We start from the raw sequence: 20,542 nt of genomic DNA on the forward strand, positions 1-20,542 counted from the left end.
TTTGGAGGAGCAATTCAGTATTCGCCTCACACTACTTGAGAGATGTGAGAACGATATACGAGGACGTGTTCTCTTGGGCCATACGTTTCTGCAGACACAGTCTTGGGGCTGAAGGTAGCTCTCTCCCATCCTTTAGTTAGGTTAGGTTAGGTTTTAGTGTTGTGTTTTTTGGTGGTGGTGAGGCTTGGTGAAGACCTCCCATCTCTTAGCTTAGTGTTTCAGGGGGTCTTGGATAGTTGGTCAGGTGGTGGTCAGTTGCTTCGTTGCCCTCATTTGTATTGGCTCTATGCTCTTGTCACATTGAGGTCACGTCCCCGTTGACAGAGCATCCAGAGCGCACCAGCACTACAGGTCTCCCACCTGGCTGGCAACTTCTGATTAAGCACAAGCAGGCTGAGTGACAGTAAATCACAGAGTCTACGTTTGCTAACAGGTGAGGAACCAAGGTGTATATCATCTACTTAATTTAAGTTTCCTGCAAATCCTATTCTGTCACTTGCCCACCATCCGAAGGTGGGATTCAGCTATATATATATCTGCCAAGTAAGTTTCATGAACAAAATGTTATTGTATTAATACAATTAAGTTTGTTCACACTTACCTGGCAGATATATATAATTAAGTGCCCACCCACCTCCCCTCAGGAGACAGTGGCACTGATCAAATATGAATAGAAAATGGGAATGGGTTCCTGATATCCGCCTCCCAGCGGCGGGGGGAACGAATGGGTACTACCACCTGGCCGCCACTGCGTGTGCCGCGAGTTTTGAAATTCTGTCGGACTTCGGAGAATACAGCTATATATATCTGCCAGGTAAGTATGAACAAACTTAATTGTATTATAACAATAACATGTTTTTTATAATAAAACAAAAACAAAGCTTCAATTATTACTTTCCCAGTAATTACATGATCAGATTGATGGACATAAGCATAACAGAATGAGCTAGTCTGCTGTGTCTTTCCTAACCCTACTAGTTAAGGGACGAGACTGGTGTCACCTACACAATATCGATGTCAATACCTACGAAAATTTGAATTTTGTACATGGAACTTACCCAGCAGATATTACTTAGCTATAGACTGCCGTCGTCCCCGACAGAAAATTCGAATTTCGCGGCACACGCTGCAGGTAGGTCAGGTGATCTACCGCCCCTGCCGCTGGGTGGCAGGAATAGGAACGATTACCGTTCTAGAACCAGATTTTCTCTGTGCGCGGTAGTGTCAACATACGTTGTTGCTACCTCCTGACTTGATTTTCGTTTTTTCATCGCCATCGACCCTTCTGGGCTGTCTTTTGCAGGGAAAGTACTGGGTCTTTGGTTTGGCATACGCTTTTATTAACTTTTTAATGAATTTGGCTTCGAAATTTCGAAGAATATATTACGTGAAACTACCGAATTTTTTCGGTAGACACTTATATTTTGCAATAGGGGAAATATTGATTTTTTTTTTTTTTCACTAATACGTGTATAAGTGTTAGACTTGATGAAGGAAATATAAGATCTAACTTCCTACTTTAGGAAGTCAGAAAGCATATAACTAGATACGCTTCCTTTAGAAGCTTTAAGAGCTCTCGTACTAACGAGCAGTTAGAGTATTGACAATTCTAGTAGTTGTTGCATCCTCATCACTTCTTACTCCACAGAAATCTACAAAATTCATATGTGCAAATTTGAAGATAAATGGATGGAGCTAGAAAGGCGAGCTCTAAAAAGGTAAGAAGTGAATATAGTGTTCCCAGTGCAGTGGAGGGTGCGTTCTGATCGGCTCCGTAGCGCTTCCAGGGCCTAGACCTCTTCCAAACTCCCAGACCCAGTGGAGGAGGAAAGTCGACAGCCGCAGGAAGGTTAGGGAGAACCCCCACCAGTCAGGCGTCCCCTCGGCAGGTTCTGTAGAAACGTCCCAGACTGCCAAGGATAGCCATTGATAAGGCATCCTTAAAAAAGTGCGTCTCTTCATCTTACATCCGAAAAGACGAAGAATGTATGTTTGGAGTGATCTAGCGCGTTCTCTGAAAACTAAGAGAACACTGAGCAAGAGCCAGCCGCTGCCAGGAGCCGCGTTCCAGCAAGCTAGCGTGAGGTACGTTCCTATAGCCAGCAGCGAGGCGCGTTCCAGCTAACAGACTAGCGCGAGCCGCGTTCCTACAACCAAACGCGAGCCGCGTTCTAGAAAATTTTTCTTGGCGCAAGGCGCCTTCAAAGAGACGAAGCGCCAGCCTGGCGCAAATTGCGCCAGAAAAAACAGACGGCTAGAGCAAGGAGCCTTACAGTAGTGGCAATCAGAACGATCCTTCCATTGAAGTTTCGTTTCCGGGCAAGAGGCTCTTTCTAAAAGGGGTCCTAGTAGGCGCTGCGGGGAACTGTCAGGGCGCACGGGACCTTCCACGCAAGCGGAACGTTCCAGGAGCGAGTGCTCCTTCAGCGTGCGGAACATTCCAGGCGCGCGGGAACATTCCAGGCGCTAGGTGCAAGGATCCAGGCGCCAGAATATCCTTTCTCTATCTGCCTCGGCAGGGAAAGAAGGTAGTAGAGTATCTGCTGTATGAGAATACGATACGGCAAATCATAAGCACATACCGTAGTTACTTCTTTGCTGAGCAACTCAATTACCAGTATCCTTCCAGGAATTTCCTAGGAAGGACTACGCTTAAAGGGATGTTAAGACAACACCTACTTAGCTTCTAGATTTATCGAAGTCTTGTTTCGCTTAGATGCATTATAAGAACTTCCTGAAGTTCGATAATAATGTTATAAGATTTCCTTTATTAAATGGAGTAGCTGGCAAAACTCTGGAAGAGTAAGGCCAGTCGGCTAACGAGACTGCTATCGCTTAGACACCAACGCAGTATCATGTAGGTGTCGGTAGATGATGGGCGGTAACAGTCTCTCTCCTCGGGATGGAATGAATAAACCGTGTCTCTCCCCTACAATCGTGGTTTTAGCCTCGGATTGAGGGGGATAGTTAAGCAAAACATAAATAAAATATTGTCTGCCTTTTGCTAAGAAGCTTTCAATCAGAAAGATATTACATTTCAATGCTGTTTACGTAGGGGTACATTTTTTTTTTTTTTTTTTTTTTTTTAAAGGATTCTAACGCAGCGAAATCTCTATATTGTATAATGTTCTCATGCTTACGAAAGCATGGCTTATTAGAGTACATGCTTAGTGAGAAGATGAATGTAGTAGAGAATTCACTTTAAGACTACGGTATGGTCAAGTCTTATGCACATACCGAGGTAACTACAGAATTCCTAGTATCCTTACAAAGGTTTCCCTAGATTAATGCTGTTTACCACAACTGTGACAGTATTATAAAGGATTCTAATACGGCAGCGCGCGATATATATAATTCTCTCATCCTTTCGAGAACGCACACAACCTTTTTAAATTCGGATATTGCTCAAGAGAAGTTGGGTGAGTCGGATGGGAAACATTCTCTTAGTGCAGAAGTTAGTTTCCCTGAATGGGACTATACTACGTATATAAAAGTTTTTTGTTTTTTCCCACTAAGAACGGAATTAACATGTGAAGGATGTCGGGTACCATAAAGGCATAGATGTTATGGCACATAACCTAAAAAGAACTAGAAGGAAGCGCCAGCCTGGCGCAAATTGTGCCAGAAGCACCATCCAAGATATTTTCTCGTTTTAGCGAGTTATTAACCTAAGAGTCCAGTAGCCTCTCGGACAGCAGGCTCGGTAACGGCAAGATTCGTTCCTGATTTCGTTACCCATTTAATCGAAAAAGGGGTCGCTTACAAGGAATGATGAAATGATTTATTTTAATCACTTAGGCCAATTCCACGACTCTCTCATATCGCAAAGAGCATCGAGAATCTCTTTTTTCGCCCCGGTTCGCGTTAACAAAAGAGAACCTATTTGGGAACAGACACGGAACGTAACGATCCTTAAGAGGTTCGATGCAAGATTTTGCATGTCCGTGAGAACCTTCTCGATCGAAGATAATAACTGTTAACGTATGTCTAACATTTATTGAAAAGAATTGTGAGAACCTGCGGAAAGTCTTCTTCATAGATCTCTTTGTAAGGTAGAAGACGAACAGGCTTCCTTTAGACTGCTTCTTTTTCCTCGCCACCAAGAGAGGTAGCAATATAAGACATCTTTAAATTTAAAGAAGGGGAATAAACTTTAGCCTTTTTTCCCCTAGTTATAAATTCTTAACAGATATTAAGATAATTGGGCGTCAAAGGAAGAGAGGATGTATGCCTCATTTTGGCCTTAGAGGAGGGTTGGATTCACAGAAGTCACGTTCTTCTCAGCATGTTTCGTAAGGCTTTTCCAAGAGTATCTGGATATCTATCAGAATCTATTATAAATAGACCTATAAAACCTCTCCACTCTGAGTCTGTCCGCGTGCAGACTGACCAGAAGTGGACATGAATGAGAGGTTTTTTCAAGGTAAATGACAATAGTCATGGCTAAGACATAGAATTGCTGCAGATCGTGTTAGGGAATGAGGAAACTGTCCTCTTCCGATACCTCTGTGAACCACATAGCGAGGTTTTTTCTTCACTTTCAGAGGGAATCACCTATGTATATATCTGCTATCAAAGAATGCAGTTTTAAAGAAAGGCCATACTCTGTCTCTACAAAGGGAATTAGAGATACAGGATTAAGATCTTCGGGATCTTATACGATACCCCAATACGACAAGAGTAGGATATCATGTACTTCGAATGGGATTTTTTTTTTTTTGTGGCCACAGATTCCGTGTTCCGACAAAATGGAACTGCTCCTCATCTGACTTCTTTGAGGAAGTTTATGAAGGAATTCTTTGTTTCTCTTAGCCCTAAACGACCAAGAAGATAAGTGAATTTTTTTGTGCATTGGAATCTCGCATCAGATTCAATGGAGACTCGGCAATGGGTTCTTGCCAGCATAGTATGTCTGGCAAAAGAAATAAATCCCTCTATTCCTGACGCAACGCTTTCAGAGAGAAGTTTAGTTGCCCAGGCAGGGTACTTACATTTTCATCTACAGAAGAAAGAGATGGTTTTAAACGTTTGCCTACAGAGTCTTCGGGGTGCGATGAGGGCTCAAAATGCTTTCCCAGAAGGTATTCAGAAGGATACAATAAGAGCTAGAAATCAGGGTTCCGCCCAATTTCAGCTCAGAGTCTCCTTCGACTTCCAGACTCCTTCCCTTCCTTCGGGCAAGGATAGGGAAGATTCTGCAACAAGGAACCTCATCAACATGTAAGAAGAGATCTCGTTAGCAAAAGAAGTGTTCACGAAGGATCCTCCTCGGAGGAAGGACTCTTCTCTCTCGTGTTGTTAGATATCCTGTCGTCTACTGGGTGTAGCTGACTAAAATCACCTCCCCTTGCCAGGGGCCAAAGCTCAAAGGGGCAAGAATTTCTTCCACCTTCTCCAGTCTCCTGATTAACTATGTGTTGTTCAGGACTCTCGGACAATGTAGCGCCAGCCAAGCGCCAAATGCCAATACAGGCGAAAAACGCCAGAGGCGGACAGTTCCGAAGGAACTCTGTCATGGTCGAATACTGAGAAGGAGCGGGCTCCAACCTGGCGCAAATGCGCCAGAGGCGAACAAAGTCGGACAGATATAAGAGTGTCCGATGTGGACATCGTCAGACAGCCTAGAGACTTCTTCCAAGCTCGAAGCTCAGCAAGTGTGGAGGAGCCAAGCCAGGCGCGAGGCGCCAGCCAGGCTCTAGGAGCCAGCAGGCTCTAGGAGCCAGCCAGGCTCTAGGAGCCAACCAGGCTCTAGGAGCCAGCCAGGCTCTAGGAGCCAGCCAGGCTCTAGGAGCCAGGCCAGGCTCTAGGAGCCAACCAGGCTCTAGGAGCAGCCAGGCTCTAGGAGCCAGCCAGGCTCTAGGAGCCAGCCAGGCTCTAGGAGCCAGCCAGGCTCTAGGAGCCAACCAGGCTCTAGGAGCCAGCAGGCTCTAGGAGCCAGCCAGGCTCTAGAAGCCAGCCAGGCGCCATCCAAGCCAGCTCCTCAAGGCTAGGCTCCAGTCAGGATTGAGGATCCATCAGAGCAGGCTCCTTCAGTAGGAGAAACCAAAGGATTCAGGTCCATAGAAGGCCTAGATGCTCATGTAAGAGGGCTACCCATTGATATGATACAGGTAAGGCTCTGCCATGTAAGTGGGTCAGCCCCCATTGGCACGATCCGAGAAGGCTCTGTCGTGTAAGCGGGCTAGCCCCCATTGACATGATCCAGAAGGGTTTGTCAGTCATAGGTCCCTACCTCGCTGAAACTCTGAGGCATGCAGACTCATAGACAGTAATCATGAAGTCTTCTGCCAGGCTCCAGGTGCCTTCCAGGCGCAAGGCACCAGCCAGACGCAAGGCTCCAGCCAGGCGCGAGGCGCTAGCCAGGAAGGAGGAGCCAATCAGGCACCAGCCAGGCGCAAGGCGCCAGCCAGGCGCGAGGCTCCAGCCAGGCTCTAGGCGCCATTCAGGCGCAAGGCTCCAGCCAGGCGCGAGGCGCTAGACAGGCGCTAGGCGCCTGCCACGCGCTAGCCAGGCTCCAGGCTTCACCCAGAAGAGATCTATATCAAAGAACGCCCTGGCCTTCTTTGAGACATTGTGATCTCCTAAGCACTTGATAAGTGCATTGATGATTCCTTCAAAACAGCTGAGAATTAAAAGCGCATGAAGTGCGAGCTTTCCGAATTCTTGTTCTTTCCTAACAATATGTCATAAGGACATATTAGCTGTCACAATACGGGGAGATGCAACTCTGTGTTGACTTCCCATTATCCGAAGGATGTCAAGATAACCTTCGAGGGATCCTTCTCTCTTGGTTGATACGTGTCTGCGGATACATTGCTGGGATAGGGAGCAGATACTGATCCTTAACTAGTGAGTTAAATTTTATTTAACGTCGTGTTTTTTCTTTTGGGTTGTTTGAAAGGAGTTTGTAGATAACTCTTTTCAACTTAATCACTAACCCTTGTGTTAGGATCAGGTGATCGGGATCGGTGTTGTGCTCCTTAATTATGCCACTAGGCATAGGCCATATTGTCATGTAAGAGGCTCTGTCGAGTAAATGGATAAGACCCCATCGACAGACCACAAGAACTCTTAGCCATAGGTCACATCCTCGCTGAGGCTCTGAGGCGAAGCAGATTCCTAGGCATTAGCCATGGAGGCTTCCGCCTGATCTAGTAGGAACCAAGGTTTTATTTATTTATTACCTACAACGTATGTTGTTTACCTGTCTATTCAGTAAATAGTGTCTCTTCCCACCACCAAGGGTGTCAATCAGCTAAGTATATATCTGCTGGGTAAGTTCCATGTACAAAAAATGATATTGTTAAGATACAATAAAGTTTTGTACATACTTACCTGGCAGATATATACGATTGATGGCCCACCCAACCTCCCCTCAGGAGACAGGTGGAAGAGAAAAATCTGGTTCTAGAACGTAATCGTAATCGTTCCTATTCCTGCCACCCAGCGGCAGGGGCGGTAGATCACCTGACCTACCTGCAGCGTGTGCCGCGAAATTCGAATTTCTGTCGGGGACGAACGGAGTCTATAGCTAAGTATATATCTGCCAGGTAAGTATGTACAAAACTTTATTGTATCTTAACAATATCATTTTAAACTGCTGCGAATAAGTGAAACTAATAGCTATGTAATTACTGGTTAAGTATAATTAAAACTTTGTTTCATTATAAAAATGTCATTTTGATACAAACTCGGTAATCTTAATTAAGCGTATGCCATGTGAACTGGACTTGGAAAAGTTGAAAGAAGGAAGACTCCACCATGCATGGTCAGTCTGCAGGCAATCCACCAGCATCATCTCATGCTTCTGTGCTAACTCCCAAGATTGAGGGGAAGGGCTTATTTTTACATAGAAAGTATAATGGTTTTTTTTTTTTTATTGTTTTGCCCTTTTTTAAGCCATTTGTTTGTTTATTTTGAAATATTTGCCTTTTGCAGAGCTAACAAGCTGGTGTCATTAACCAGTGGTAGGTAATTTTGTTTATATATTTGTACCATATCCTTTGCTTTTGTATTTTGTTTGAGCGAGGAGCTTGCATTCTTAATTTTGCCTGTGATTATTTTGCTTGTGTTTGTTGCTGGTCTATACCAGGAGTGATGAGGTAATATAAAATATCAATTTTGAGCAAGAGAACAGTAGTCAGTAGGGTGTAGGTCTGTCTTGAGTGGAGTGCTATAGTACTTTTAAATAAAAAATTCAGCCTAATTAAATTCAAGCCCAAGTAAAATAAACTTAATTCAATGCTATGTTTTCTCTTTAGCCCTCTGTGAACATCATGAGGCAGTTTGTAGCTAATTTTGGTTTCTAGCTGGCGCAAGAAGGTTATCCTATTGTTAAGACCTCAGGTTTCTTAGCTATGAAAAATACAAATTGATTAAAAATTTGTCATTTTTATCCTCATAGTTTTAACGGGGCAGAGTCTTCAGATGATGACATTCACCCACACGCATCATCACCGCTCTCAAGTCCTGTAAAAGAGAAAGTAGAAGACTCTGAAGAAAATAAGGAAATACAGAATGGGTATTCAGATTGTGAGGAGGAGGATGATATACTTTTTGTTGACTACAGTGGTAGGTATAGTTAGTGAATTTTTAAAGTTGTAAACTTTGTTGCTATTTTGATATGTAAACTTTTCTCTTCTTATTTCCATTTTGAGAATCATGTTTTGAATATGAAATTTATTTTTCTTAATGGTGTAGTACATCAATAAGTTTGTCACTGTAGGTTTTCATAGACTATAGGTTCTTCTCTTTAATTTGTAAAACCTATTAATCCTTTCCCTTTTCAAAATCAGGTGTTCAACCGCTTTCATTACTTTTACTGCCCCTCCATTTACCCTCAGTCACTTTCTGCCCTCTCTAACGACTGTTTAAGGGGGCCGGCCGGAACCCCTATACTATATGGTGGTATAGGGCGAAAAATGCAAAGTCATGAAAAAATTCATGGAGCTTCATATGACAATTGAGAATACGTATACGAAATATTTCGTCAAAATTCCTCTTACTTTCGTAGTTACAGGGTAATTAGTAAACATAACTCAATAAGCCTAAAACATTCATCCGTACAAGAAAATGCAATATTTCTTCTGTTATTGTAAATTTTGATAATTATTGGCAAAGAAATTGTGAGAAATGGCATCTGTAGAGATTCCGTGGCTCGCATAAGCGAGTATCTGGTTCAATCATGAATCAGTTGGACTATAGACTTCAAGTAGATTACACGTTCGAGTTTCACCTCGTGACATTCACTTGCTTTTACGTATGTTTATGTATGTTTCGGCAAGAAGTTCATCATGCCAATGAGGAAAAGACAAGGAAAACATCTCGCTAACATACAGACGAAGAAAAAACGCTCAAGTATTATTACAGAATATCATAATATACGCATAGTTAGTGAAGAGAGAGGGGTGAGGGTTGCTTAGTAACGCCCCCTTCTTGCCTGACAGCACACGTCACACTGTGCCCAAGGCTACGATTTTTGAGCAAAGAGATCTTCATTTATGATAAATAACATAGTTTTGGCTTTTTAATACCCAAAATGGAATATGAAATTCATAATAATCATGATTTATCAAATTGTCTTTGTAAAAAGAGAGTACACCTTCGAGTCTCACCTCTGACATTCTCTTGCATTTACGTTTGTTTATCTTTGTTTCGGCAAGAATGTCATCATGCCAAAGAGGAAATACAAAGGAAAACATCTCGCTAACATATAGAAAGAAAATTTGCTGTAATAAGCCGAGTTAGTGAAGGGGAGAGAGGGGGTTACGTAGGAAGGAGTGCCCCATCTTGCCTCAAGCAGTGCCCCAGGCTACGATATATGAGCAAAGGGATCATCATTTATGAAAATTTATGATAAATAAAATAGTATAGTATTGGTTTATTATACACAAAAAAGAAATATACATTCATAATAATCATTATTTATTAACATTGTCTTTATAGAAATACGAAGGAAAACTTTGTACGCCGTATCTCAAAACTATACTTATTGACCTTCAAAATCTATCTCCTCACTTAGTTTTAAAGCTATAACATTGGAATTTGGTATATAACTCAGAAAGACATTATAGTACAATCAAATAGAGCCTTTTTTCCAATTTTTTGTTTCGTCTTTTTTTTATAAATTTTTTTCTCGTGATTTATAGGGTTTATTTTTTTACCATATTGAAACATTCATATCTAGCAAAAAAAATTACTTTTAGAAAAAAAAACTCTCCATTTGATTGGAGGTCTACATCAGGTCTATATATGGTAGTAATCCCAGGTCTTAATATTGAATATCAAAGGAGGAGATATAATTTGAAAAATGGTTATTTTCAGGATAAATCGCCCTGGCGTCACAAAACCGAAGGTCAGAGGCGAAAATCATATGCGGTTTGGAGATGTCCCAAGTCACCTTATTAAGTGGTATGAATATCAAAGTCCTGTCCTTAAAAAAGGGCATTAGCCGGCTGGCCCCCTTAATTTGTAAAACCTATTAATCCTTTCCCTTTTCAAAATCAGGTGTTCAACCACTTTCATTACTTTTACTGCCCCTCCATTTACCCTCCATCACTTTCTGCCCTCTCTAACGACTGTTTCATAGTGCAGCTGCAAAGTTTTCCACCCGTTACACCTTTCAGACCTTACTGTCAATTTCCCTTTCAGTGCTGAATGACCTCATAAGTCCCAGCATTTGGCCTTTGGCCTAAATTCTATTCTATATTAAAAAGCTCTGGCCTATTTCACAATGTCTTGGAACTCAAAAGTGTCCCAGACAAGAACCTAAATGGAAGGGAAACCTCAAACAAGATGTCTCGATGTTTCCATGACATAAACCTAGGACCTAATGGAAGGTTTAGAACAAAGTGACTATTCCAATAGAAAAGTATTTCATTTGTAAGAGATCCAGTCGTTTTAATAAAAATAACACCAAAATAGCAATTGATAAGCTGTGTATTCATGGTAAATCTGTGGCTGCAGTTGTGACCAATGAGGGTGATAATGATATTGTGATAGTTTTTAGCTATCACGAATTTTACTTATTTTGATGATAACCTGTGCATTTTGGAAGATAGCATTGTAATTTTATACATTTTAAATACTGATTCAATTTCTCCCAAGCAAAAAGAGATGCAGCATTAAAGCGAGCCTTTACGGAAATTCGGACACTGGAAAAAGAAGCGGCGGTCAAAAAACTTGATTCACCAAATGGCAAAAGTTCTTGCGACTCTGTTACACAGGACGATGAGGAGGACTTGGAACACAAATCAGGGTAAGATTATTTTGTAGCTCTTTTTAAAATACCAAATTTGTAACTAATTTGTATTTTTCATAACTAACAAACCTGAGGTCTTAACATTAGGATTTACTAGCGCCAAGCTGGAAACCGGTAGAATTAAAATTACACTTGTGAGATCCAGGGACTAATGGCATCTATACCAGGTCACGGGCATGTATACCCAGAATGCCCACGGCTACCTGTGACCCATCAGTTATATTTCTAACCCAGTTTAGACTGCTAGAGGGGTGGTTCGAGGTGGGCCTTTAACTGTTAAGACCTCAGGTTTGTTAGTTATGAAAAATACAAATTAGTTACAAATTTGGTATTTGTTCATACACGAAACAAACCTTCGGTCTTAACATTAGGATAGACTTACTATTGGAGGGAGGTAAGTCTCTCACAACTGACTGGAAGTTTGCCACCTTATCCATTTCCGAATATATAGGGAAATTCTAGAGAATGGACAATGAACCTAGGACCAAAGATATAAGCGGATCTATTGGTTTCCTCCCACTGGGTGTAGATACCATTCTACTGTTTACTCTTTATCCCTTGCGACTGGATCCACCTTCACCCTCTTTCCTTATTATCCAGAGGGGTGTGTTGCTACTGAAAAGTATATCATCAGCTAAGATAGCTTCACAGTATGGCTGACATCTCACCGCATCTAGTCCGTTCCAGCACATGGGACGGTACTCTCCTTCATATTGCCGTAGTTAAAGGAGTAGGAAGAAATAGTAAAGAAAAAAGACCAGTCATCCCATTCATTTATACTTCATACCTTCATTCCTTTAGACTAGACGCAAAACTTGACCCCGCCAGGCGGGGCACTGGATGAACTATATCACTTGTTGGGCCGCCACCACTGGACCCAAGGAAAAGGTGTCAAGGATCTATGGGCAACATCTTTCAAATAAAATGAGGTGAAAGTTGTTTGGCGCTTCCACACGCCAGCTTTCAGAATTTTATCCACAGACATGTTCTTCTTAAATGCCAGGGAAGCACTCACACCCTGATGTCATGAGCTCTAGCTCCACCTGGCTATCTACCCTCTGTCTTCTGCAGTATAAGCTTTCTGATTGTCTCCCTTAGCCAAAATGATAATGTATTCTTGGACACTTCCTTCTTGTTCCGTCCTGTACTTACGAAACAACCTCTGGCACCCCGGCCTGAGTGCCTTGTTCTCTTTAAGTACTCCTTAGTGCCCTGACGGGCACAGGAGCATTTCAGCTTTGTCGTTGTCTACAAAGTCTGCCAAGGAAGGTATGGTAAAGGAGTCGAATCTACCGTCTACATTGTTTTGGATTTTGGGTCTTTGCCACGAATTCTGGGACAAACTCACACACCATTGATCTCCAACCTCTCGAGTGCTTTATGAGATATGAGAGGCCATGTAGCTCCCCCACCCTTTTGGTTGAAGCCAGGGCCAATAAGAAGACTGTCCTTCAGGGTCAGGCTCCTATCCGTGGACTGCCTTAGCGGTTCGTAAGGGGGTTTTGTCAGACTACTCAGTACCTTGGTCAGATCCCAACAACTGGGGCCGGGCCTTAGCCTCCTGGTGGGCATGACTGTTCAAAGCTCCTCATCAGCATGGCCAAAACTCCCATGAAGACGATATGGTCCACTCCTTTCATTCGTAAGACTGAGGCTAGAGCAGCCCTGTACCCCTTCACTGCAGATACAGACATATGTTTTTCTGTTCTGAGATATATCAGAAAGTCTGCTAACTGCTGAATAGTGGTACCCGAGTGGAGACACGTTCCCCCTACGACACCAATCACAGTATGCTGACCCACTTCCCTTGGTATACTGTCGCAGATGATTTTCTGATATTACCTGCCATCTGAGTTGCTTCTTTCTGCGAAAACCCTCGCTCTCGGAGGAGATACTTGACAGTCTCCACCCGTGAAGCGATAGGGACTTCACGACTGGTGGTACCTCTCTACGTGAGGCTGACACAGAAGGTTGCTCCATGGAGGTAACTCTCTTGGCACATCTACTAGGAGTTCCAGTAGGTCTGGAAACCACTCTGCTTTTCGGCCATCCAACGGGGCTACCAGGGTCATCTTGAGGTTCTGAGACCGCATTACCCTGTTCAGAACCTGACGGATTAGACAAATGGAGGAAATGCATACACGTCCAGATTGTCCCAGGGGTGTTGTAGCGGATCTTCTGCTGCTGCCTCTGCGTCCGGGACTACTGAACAATACACTTCCAACTTTTTGTTGTACCTGGTTGCGAATAGGTCTATGATCGGTCCTTCCCACAACATGAGCATCCTGTCCACTACCTGTTGGTGTAGGGACACTCCGTTCCAGAATCTGATCCCTGCGGCTCAACTTGTCGGCCACTATGTTTCTTTTTTCCCGAATATACCTGGCTTGATGTCTACCAGGTTTCTATATAGCCCACTGGTGAAGTTGAACTGTCATCACATGTAACTGCCGAGAAACTAGGCCTCCTTGCTTGTTTATATAAGCTACTACTGTGGTGTTGTCTGACATCAATACCACCGAGTGGTCCCTTTACTCTCTGCCCTGAATTCTAGTAGAGCCAGGAAGCTGCTTTCAACTCCAGCACGTTTATATGGAGTTCTCTGTCCTTGCAACTCCATTTTGCTGACACCATCAACTCCTCCATATGGGCTCCCCAGCCTTCTAGTGACGCATCCGAGAACAGCAAGAGGTCTGGGGAGGATTGTTGAAGGGGGACACCCACTGTCAGATTGTCGCCGTCCACCACCACAGCAGTCTTTCCTCACTTCTGCCGACAAGGGAATTTGCTCGTACGGGTGATCTACTGTTGGTGACCAAAACTCTTCATCCTCCATTGTAGGGACCGAAGGTGTAGCCTTCCTTGTGGTACTAGCTTCTCCAGGGAGGTTAGGATTCCCAGCACCACCTGCCACTGTCTTGCTGGCTGTGTCTGCTTTCCCAGAAAGGCATTCACCACTTGTTTGCATTTCTGTACTCTTTGTCTGTCGGGAATACTTTGGCTTGTGTGTCTCATCACCATTCCCAGATATTCCAAACGTTGACTTGGATCCAGCTGCGACTTCTGCTGATTCACCACAATACCTACCTGGCTGGACAAAGCTGCAGGAGGGCAGCCATTGTCCCTGAGTAATTTCTCCCTGGACTTTGCTATCACCAGCCAATCGTCCAGATATCTTATCAGCCTGATCCCCTGAGCGTGCGCCCACGCCGACACGAGGGTGAAACACTCTTGTAAAAACTTGAGGAGACGTTGTCAATCCGAAGCACAGGACCTTGAACTCGAAAGCTTTCCCTGCAAGACTGAAGCGGAGAAATTTCCTTGAAGACTGATGGACTGGTATCTGAAAGTATGCGTCCTTTAGATCGACTGTCAGCATAAAGTCTCCGATTCTGACTGCTTGTAGAACCGTTTTCGGAGTTTCCATCTTGAAACTGGTTTTCCTTATAAAACAGATTCAGCGTTGACAGGTCTATTACTGTCCTCCCCACTCCCCGTTGGCTTTGTGGGTACCAGGAAAATCCTGCTGTAGAAGCCTTTTGTCGGACTGCATACTTGTTGCACAGCTCCTTTTTCCATCATCTTCTTCACTTCGTCCTGCAGAATAGTGGCCTTCTGAGATTTGTGGGCATAAGTGACGTGGGGTAATGGTTGATCTGTCAGGGGCGGGGTTACCTCGAACGGAATCAAATACCCGATCCTGAGAACATCCACCACCCACTGCTCTGCCCCTAGTTCCTGCCACAACCTTCCAGTGATTTGCCAGGCAACCCCCCACTGGTGTGGCCGAGTGATGGGAGGCGCCCATCCTATCTTCTTGAGCCTCTCCCCCTTCCCCTATTGCCCCTTCCTCTGTTGTTCTATTGTGAAAGGGCACCGATGCGTTATCCTCTTTGGGAAGAGGGTCTTGTGACTCTATTAGGGATGCTATGTCTCACTGGTTTCTTCGAGACATCTGCTGTTGTCTTCCCTCCAAAGGAATAGTTTGACTGTTAGAGGTTTTCCTAACTGCCTGTTGCACCAACCCTATCGTTAGTGTCAATCCTTCTTCTATCTATCGCTTCTTCCAGTATGGACCTCTGGCAACAGTAGTTGCGATTCCAAGATATCCCCATTCCTCATTGCTAACAGGGAATCCAAACCACATTGCGGCTTAGTCTAGCCAATGCTGCATCTCTCCTCATTAGCAGGATATTTGCCCAAACATTGGCACTTACGTTTGTCAGGTACGCAATCGCCTTGGACCCTGACTGTAGTAATCTAATGAACAATGGTTCATCCACTACTTTCCTTGTTGCTTCCGAGGATGCAATTTTCGCCACTGCTGTTGACCAAAGGTCTAACCAGGACGCAGCCTGAAAGACAGAAGAAGCTGTTGCTTCTAACGTGGCAGCCTCTTGGTACGTCATCGAAGGGCACTCCATTTTAACCTGATCCAAGGTTAATCCAGGCCTTAACCTTACAACATTAGGGTTCATTTGTCTAGACAGCAAAGGGACCTTCGGTGTCGTATAATATTTCCTTTGCTTTATCATTGGAGGGGGAATAAATTAAATGATCTATTAGATCTTAAGGAATTATCCCTCCCTGCAATCTTTGCGTTTACGTGTTGCAAGACCGATTCCGCATGACTCGAACAAGGCAATTCATACGACACCTTGGTATCCCTCTTTTAGTCCAAACGCCATGTCAATTCCAGGAGGAAGCATACTGGCCGGTGTTTCTGTCTTCTCCGAAAGGCTATTGAATTGACGAATCAAATCAATAACCTCTGCATACGAGGCCAGAAACTCTTGGTTTTCTCCTTCCTCCGGCTCTAGTGTACCACTCTCCGTCACGAGAGATGTTGTCTCGCCTCTATCTCGGACAGACGGCCCGGAATTCCACGGCCGCCTGCCCCTACGGGCCGCGGCCTTCTTTGATCTTTGCTGCCGCTGTTGGCCTCGATCCCAGATAGTCAGCAGGGGAACGAGAACGTCTCACTCTTTCTCTGCTCACGGATCTAGAGCGAGAATCTCGTCTAGATCTCCAAGATGAAGGCTCCCTTAAGACAGAGGTAAGTTCGTCTTTATTAGCATTGGCATCGTTTTCGAGCGTCGGCGAGACGGCCTCGGCCTTCTATCCAGACGGACACTGCCTTACACGAACGTATCCGCCGAGGTTGCCAACTCTCTATTTTTCGTACTTTTAATAGGAGCCTTATCGTCCTTCGTACGTATTTTTGAACGGCCCTTACGGGCGAAACTGGGACCTGCATTCCATCCTCTGCTGCACCTTTCGCCGCCAACGTCGATTTTACCAGAGGTATCGCAGTTGCGATCCGAACTAGGCAACTCCGCCTCGGCCCGCTAGCTCGCCGCCGTCACCTCTCTCGCTTGTTCGGACTCTTGCGAACGGCTTGTCTGGCAACCCTGTGCTTAATAGCCACTGATTTTCCGACCTTCTTGCTGATTGGAAAAGACAGTCTTCGTCCGAAGAAGAGGAAGAATTGATTGATTCTTCCTCCTCTTGGCCCGAGGATCCGCTAGGAACTCCCGAATCCTCTCCAACGCTTGACTGGCGCTCGCCGTGGACGTTATCGACTTAGCGATGACGCCGAACTAGAGGAAGAAGGCGAATCACACTTTTTCTTTTGTCTCTCTTATTCATTCTCTCCTCTATATCCTGTAACTTCGCATTACAGTTTGCATTGACGGATCAGAAGGCGTATTAGCGTCTGGGTGCCGCGAAAAAGGCCGAGAATCGGTCTGTGACGTCATCACGCCTGCCATCTCAGAGTGTGACGTATGTTGTGACGTCATCCCTCTCGTAGGGAGAGACTGAGAGGTTTCTGCTGGTAACCGCACGTTTGCTGCCAAATTACCTCCCCCACTTCTGCATCGCTGTAAATACTGAGTGGGATGGTGAAGCAGCGGCATTAATTCCCATAAATTGCAAGCCGGGGGATGAGGAACATTCAGCGCTGCCGGACCCTGCTGGAACCGTGACGTCATATAATGCGCAAGCAGACCATCCAAGGTTGGTACGCCTGGTAGGCCTAGCGCTGACCACGTACCATCTAACCTATGCGCTTGCGTAGCAGGAGCCTGGAACAAAGATGGCGGATCTCCCCCCTACTTGCTGGGAACAAAGGAGAGTGCAAATATTCATAAAAATTACCCAAGGCCCCTCCCCCCGACGTTTCCGATACAGAACCGCTAGGAGAAACCGAAGGGGTATGAGACAATTCAAAAGCAGGTGGAGAAACATATGGAGCAGCCTGTTTATTACCGATACAAAAGACGCCGGTAAGGTTTGGTCATCCAAAGATGGCGTCACCCCCTTTCTTTTGTATTGGCTTTTCCCATAGAACAACTTCTTCCACTGTTCCACCGACCAACCGCGACAACAGAACATGGATAGTAACCGTACATACGTTTTCCCTGCACCTACTACACGTTAGATGAGAGGATCCGTCGACACCGAGGTAGGAACCTAGAACAAGGGAAGCCACTGACTCCTGGGCATTTCCTTTGTCACCTCTTCGAAGCGGTAGACGATCCCGATGTTGAGGCAAAATTCTCTATCATACCACGTATACACTCTTACCACACACTGATCACACTGGAGAAAGAAAAGGAATGAATAAAAATAAAAAATGAAATGGATAAAGAACGGGCAAACTGAAAAAACCGGCTTTAAATGAGATAGACAGTAACACCTCTTATCTTAAAGGCGGTAGGAAAAGAATAAATGATGGTCACAGGTAGCCGTGGGCATTCTGGGGTATACATGCCCGTGACCTGGTATAGATGCCATTAGTCCCTGGATCTCACAAGTGTAATTTTAATTCTACGGTTTTCCAGCTTGGCGCTAGTAAATCCTAATGTTAAGACCGAAGGTTTGTTTCGTTGTATGACAACTGCAATTTATACTCAGTGAAATATAGAAAGCACCCAACGCTGTATATTGCTCATCCATTGGTCTTACCTCAAATTCAGCGTTTTAAACTTAGTCTATTTATGGTCGCATATCAATCCTAGATATGCAAATCCAATAGAAAGGGAAAAATGAAGATCAGGTAACCAAGTAGGTTGGGGCATACATACATTTTTGCCGACTGGTCTATAGCTCCCAAATGTACATGCTCAAGTTCAGGATTACTGTGGTTATTTCCATGTTATTTTAATTTTGTTATTATTGTCTGTTATTTTTCTTTTATTAATACTAAAATAAGATTCCATTTACCTTAGAAGACCTCTTTTACTCCGTATTCATGTATTTTCTTTTATTCTGTAGGGATCTTGACATATCATGTGTGGATTCTCCAGTTGTGATACCCAAAAAGAGAAGGAAAGGGAGAGAAACAGTGAAGAAAGCATTGGAAAGTCTGAAGCAGTTCTCTCAAGAATTATCTCAGTTGAAAGTAAGTTGTCTTTTACTGTAGACCGAACTAGTTGAAAGTATTTTTTTTTTTCTTTTTTTTCCATAAAGCACTCTTACTTGCATCTTTTTTCACCAAAATTAATCACAGATGCCAATTGTTTGTTTTTATTGGTATATTTAGACTTACAAAATGCCTTTAGTTACAACCAGGATCTGGTACAGTGAACATGCTTCCCAGTCACATAGCTATTTTTTCATGGTTTCCACCACCTGGGTAAAGGAGGATAATTGTCCTTCCAGTGGCTAGGAATACTTACCTCCTTATCTTAAATGTTAGAAGTTGGTAGTGCCAGTTAAAAGTACAAGAGTGTCAAAAGATTTTGGAATGGTGTTGCATTAAGTAATAACTTTCAGGCAACACTACGAATACACATTTACGTTGATACCATCATGTTTCTTGGGTTTTGGTTCTTAACTACTCTCCTCTGTCTTGGTGAATAAACTGCGTTCTACTTTTCCTCCAGTTACACTTATGCCAACTAAACATTGCTCTTAGGTACTGTGTCAAAAAACATACAAACCCATCTTAAGTTACAAGTTAGGCCCTTCGAAACTCTCGACAGTTAGGAGTACCAGCCCTCTAAAAAAAAATTAGATTTGTGAATTCCTAAAACACCCCAACTCCCACCCCAAAGTCCTAATATAGAATAGTGCATTGTTTTTTATAAAATATTTTCTGATATTTAACAAATACAGAACTAGTTATATGTAATTGAGTACAGACTACATCCTGTTTTTTTTTTTTTTTTAGTGCACAGTAATCATACAGTGAAGTAGAGGAAGAGAGATACAATACATCTACCAATACATACATATCATATATGTACTGCAGTACAGTACAGCAATGCTGTAGTTATGCACACCATAAAACTGTATTTAATCTTCTTTCACTTACCAACCAGCCTTCATGGGTTCACACACTGTCTTGAATTTGCTATTTCTTCATCAGTCAACTGTAGTCTTGAGAGGACATCTAAAAGGGAATAAACCAGAGAAAATGTATCTTATTCAGTACTACCAGTTGGGTACATGTAGGGTCAGTCTTTGAATTATACGCTGTACTGAAAAAAAATTCTTGTTTTTACTTATCAGAACAGGTGATAAGTCTAGGCATGAGAGCCTGCTTTATAATATTGCTCTTTGCTATAGATTAATAATGCAGTTGATGCCATTACAGCTGGAGTGGGATAAATCTGTGGTCATTTGGATTTGGGAACCTTGGAGATGGTCATTAATTATATTTGGCTACTGTGTAATTGATTTTCAAAACATCTAACTCACCTGGTAGTTATATATATAGCTTACGTCCCCGACGTCACGGCAGAATTTCAAAACTCGCGGCAATCACCGATTCAGTAGTCAGGTGCACCACCTGTACGCCCTCTACCCAGGTATGTAGAACCATTCCAACTATTCCTCAGATCTTCCCTGCCGCCGCTATCGGTGACATCGTTGGAACTTCGCTTGTTTGCCCGTGTTTTTTGCAGTTGATTTGGTTAAGTACACTTTGGCTTTGGCTTTCGCTTGATTTTGGAGTTTGGATTTGGATTTTTCTGACTTATTTGGATAGTTGGTTTGACCATTGCTTTTTTTATCTCTTTTGATAATTCCCAACATGACTGACTGCATCGAGTGTGAGAAGTGTGTGTGAAAGGTTGCAAGACTCAGCTTGCTAATCTTCTATAGACCCTCATTTCTATTTGTCCACCAAATGTAGAGGTAAAGTTTGTGAGTTGGGTGATAGGTGTAATGAATGTGTGGACTTCCCTGAAACTGAATGGATTGAGTATTACCGCTATGTGCGGAGGACAATTAGAGAAGTATAGAATAAGGGGAGCGAAGAGTACTATGTCTCGC

At 43.5% G+C, this 20,542-nt stretch overlaps 1 long non-coding RNA gene across 1 annotated transcript; it reads left to right on the forward strand.

Annotated features, from left to right (window-relative positions):
* Positions 1-8,378: 8,378 nt before the first annotated feature.
* On the forward strand, positions 8,379-18,667 carry LOC135224207 (uncharacterized). Its single transcript, XR_010316684.1, has 3 exons — positions 8,379-8,571; positions 11,107-11,257; positions 18,539-18,667. It is a non-coding gene; the product is annotated as an uncharacterized LOC135224207 (long non-coding RNA).
* Positions 18,668-20,542: the final 1,875 nt, after the last annotated feature.

The sequence above is a fragment of the Macrobrachium nipponense genome, chromosome 10 (assembly GCF_015104395.2).
Source record: "Macrobrachium nipponense isolate FS-2020 chromosome 10, ASM1510439v2, whole genome shotgun sequence".
NCBI lineage: Eukaryota > Metazoa > Arthropoda > Malacostraca > Decapoda > Palaemonidae > Macrobrachium > Macrobrachium nipponense.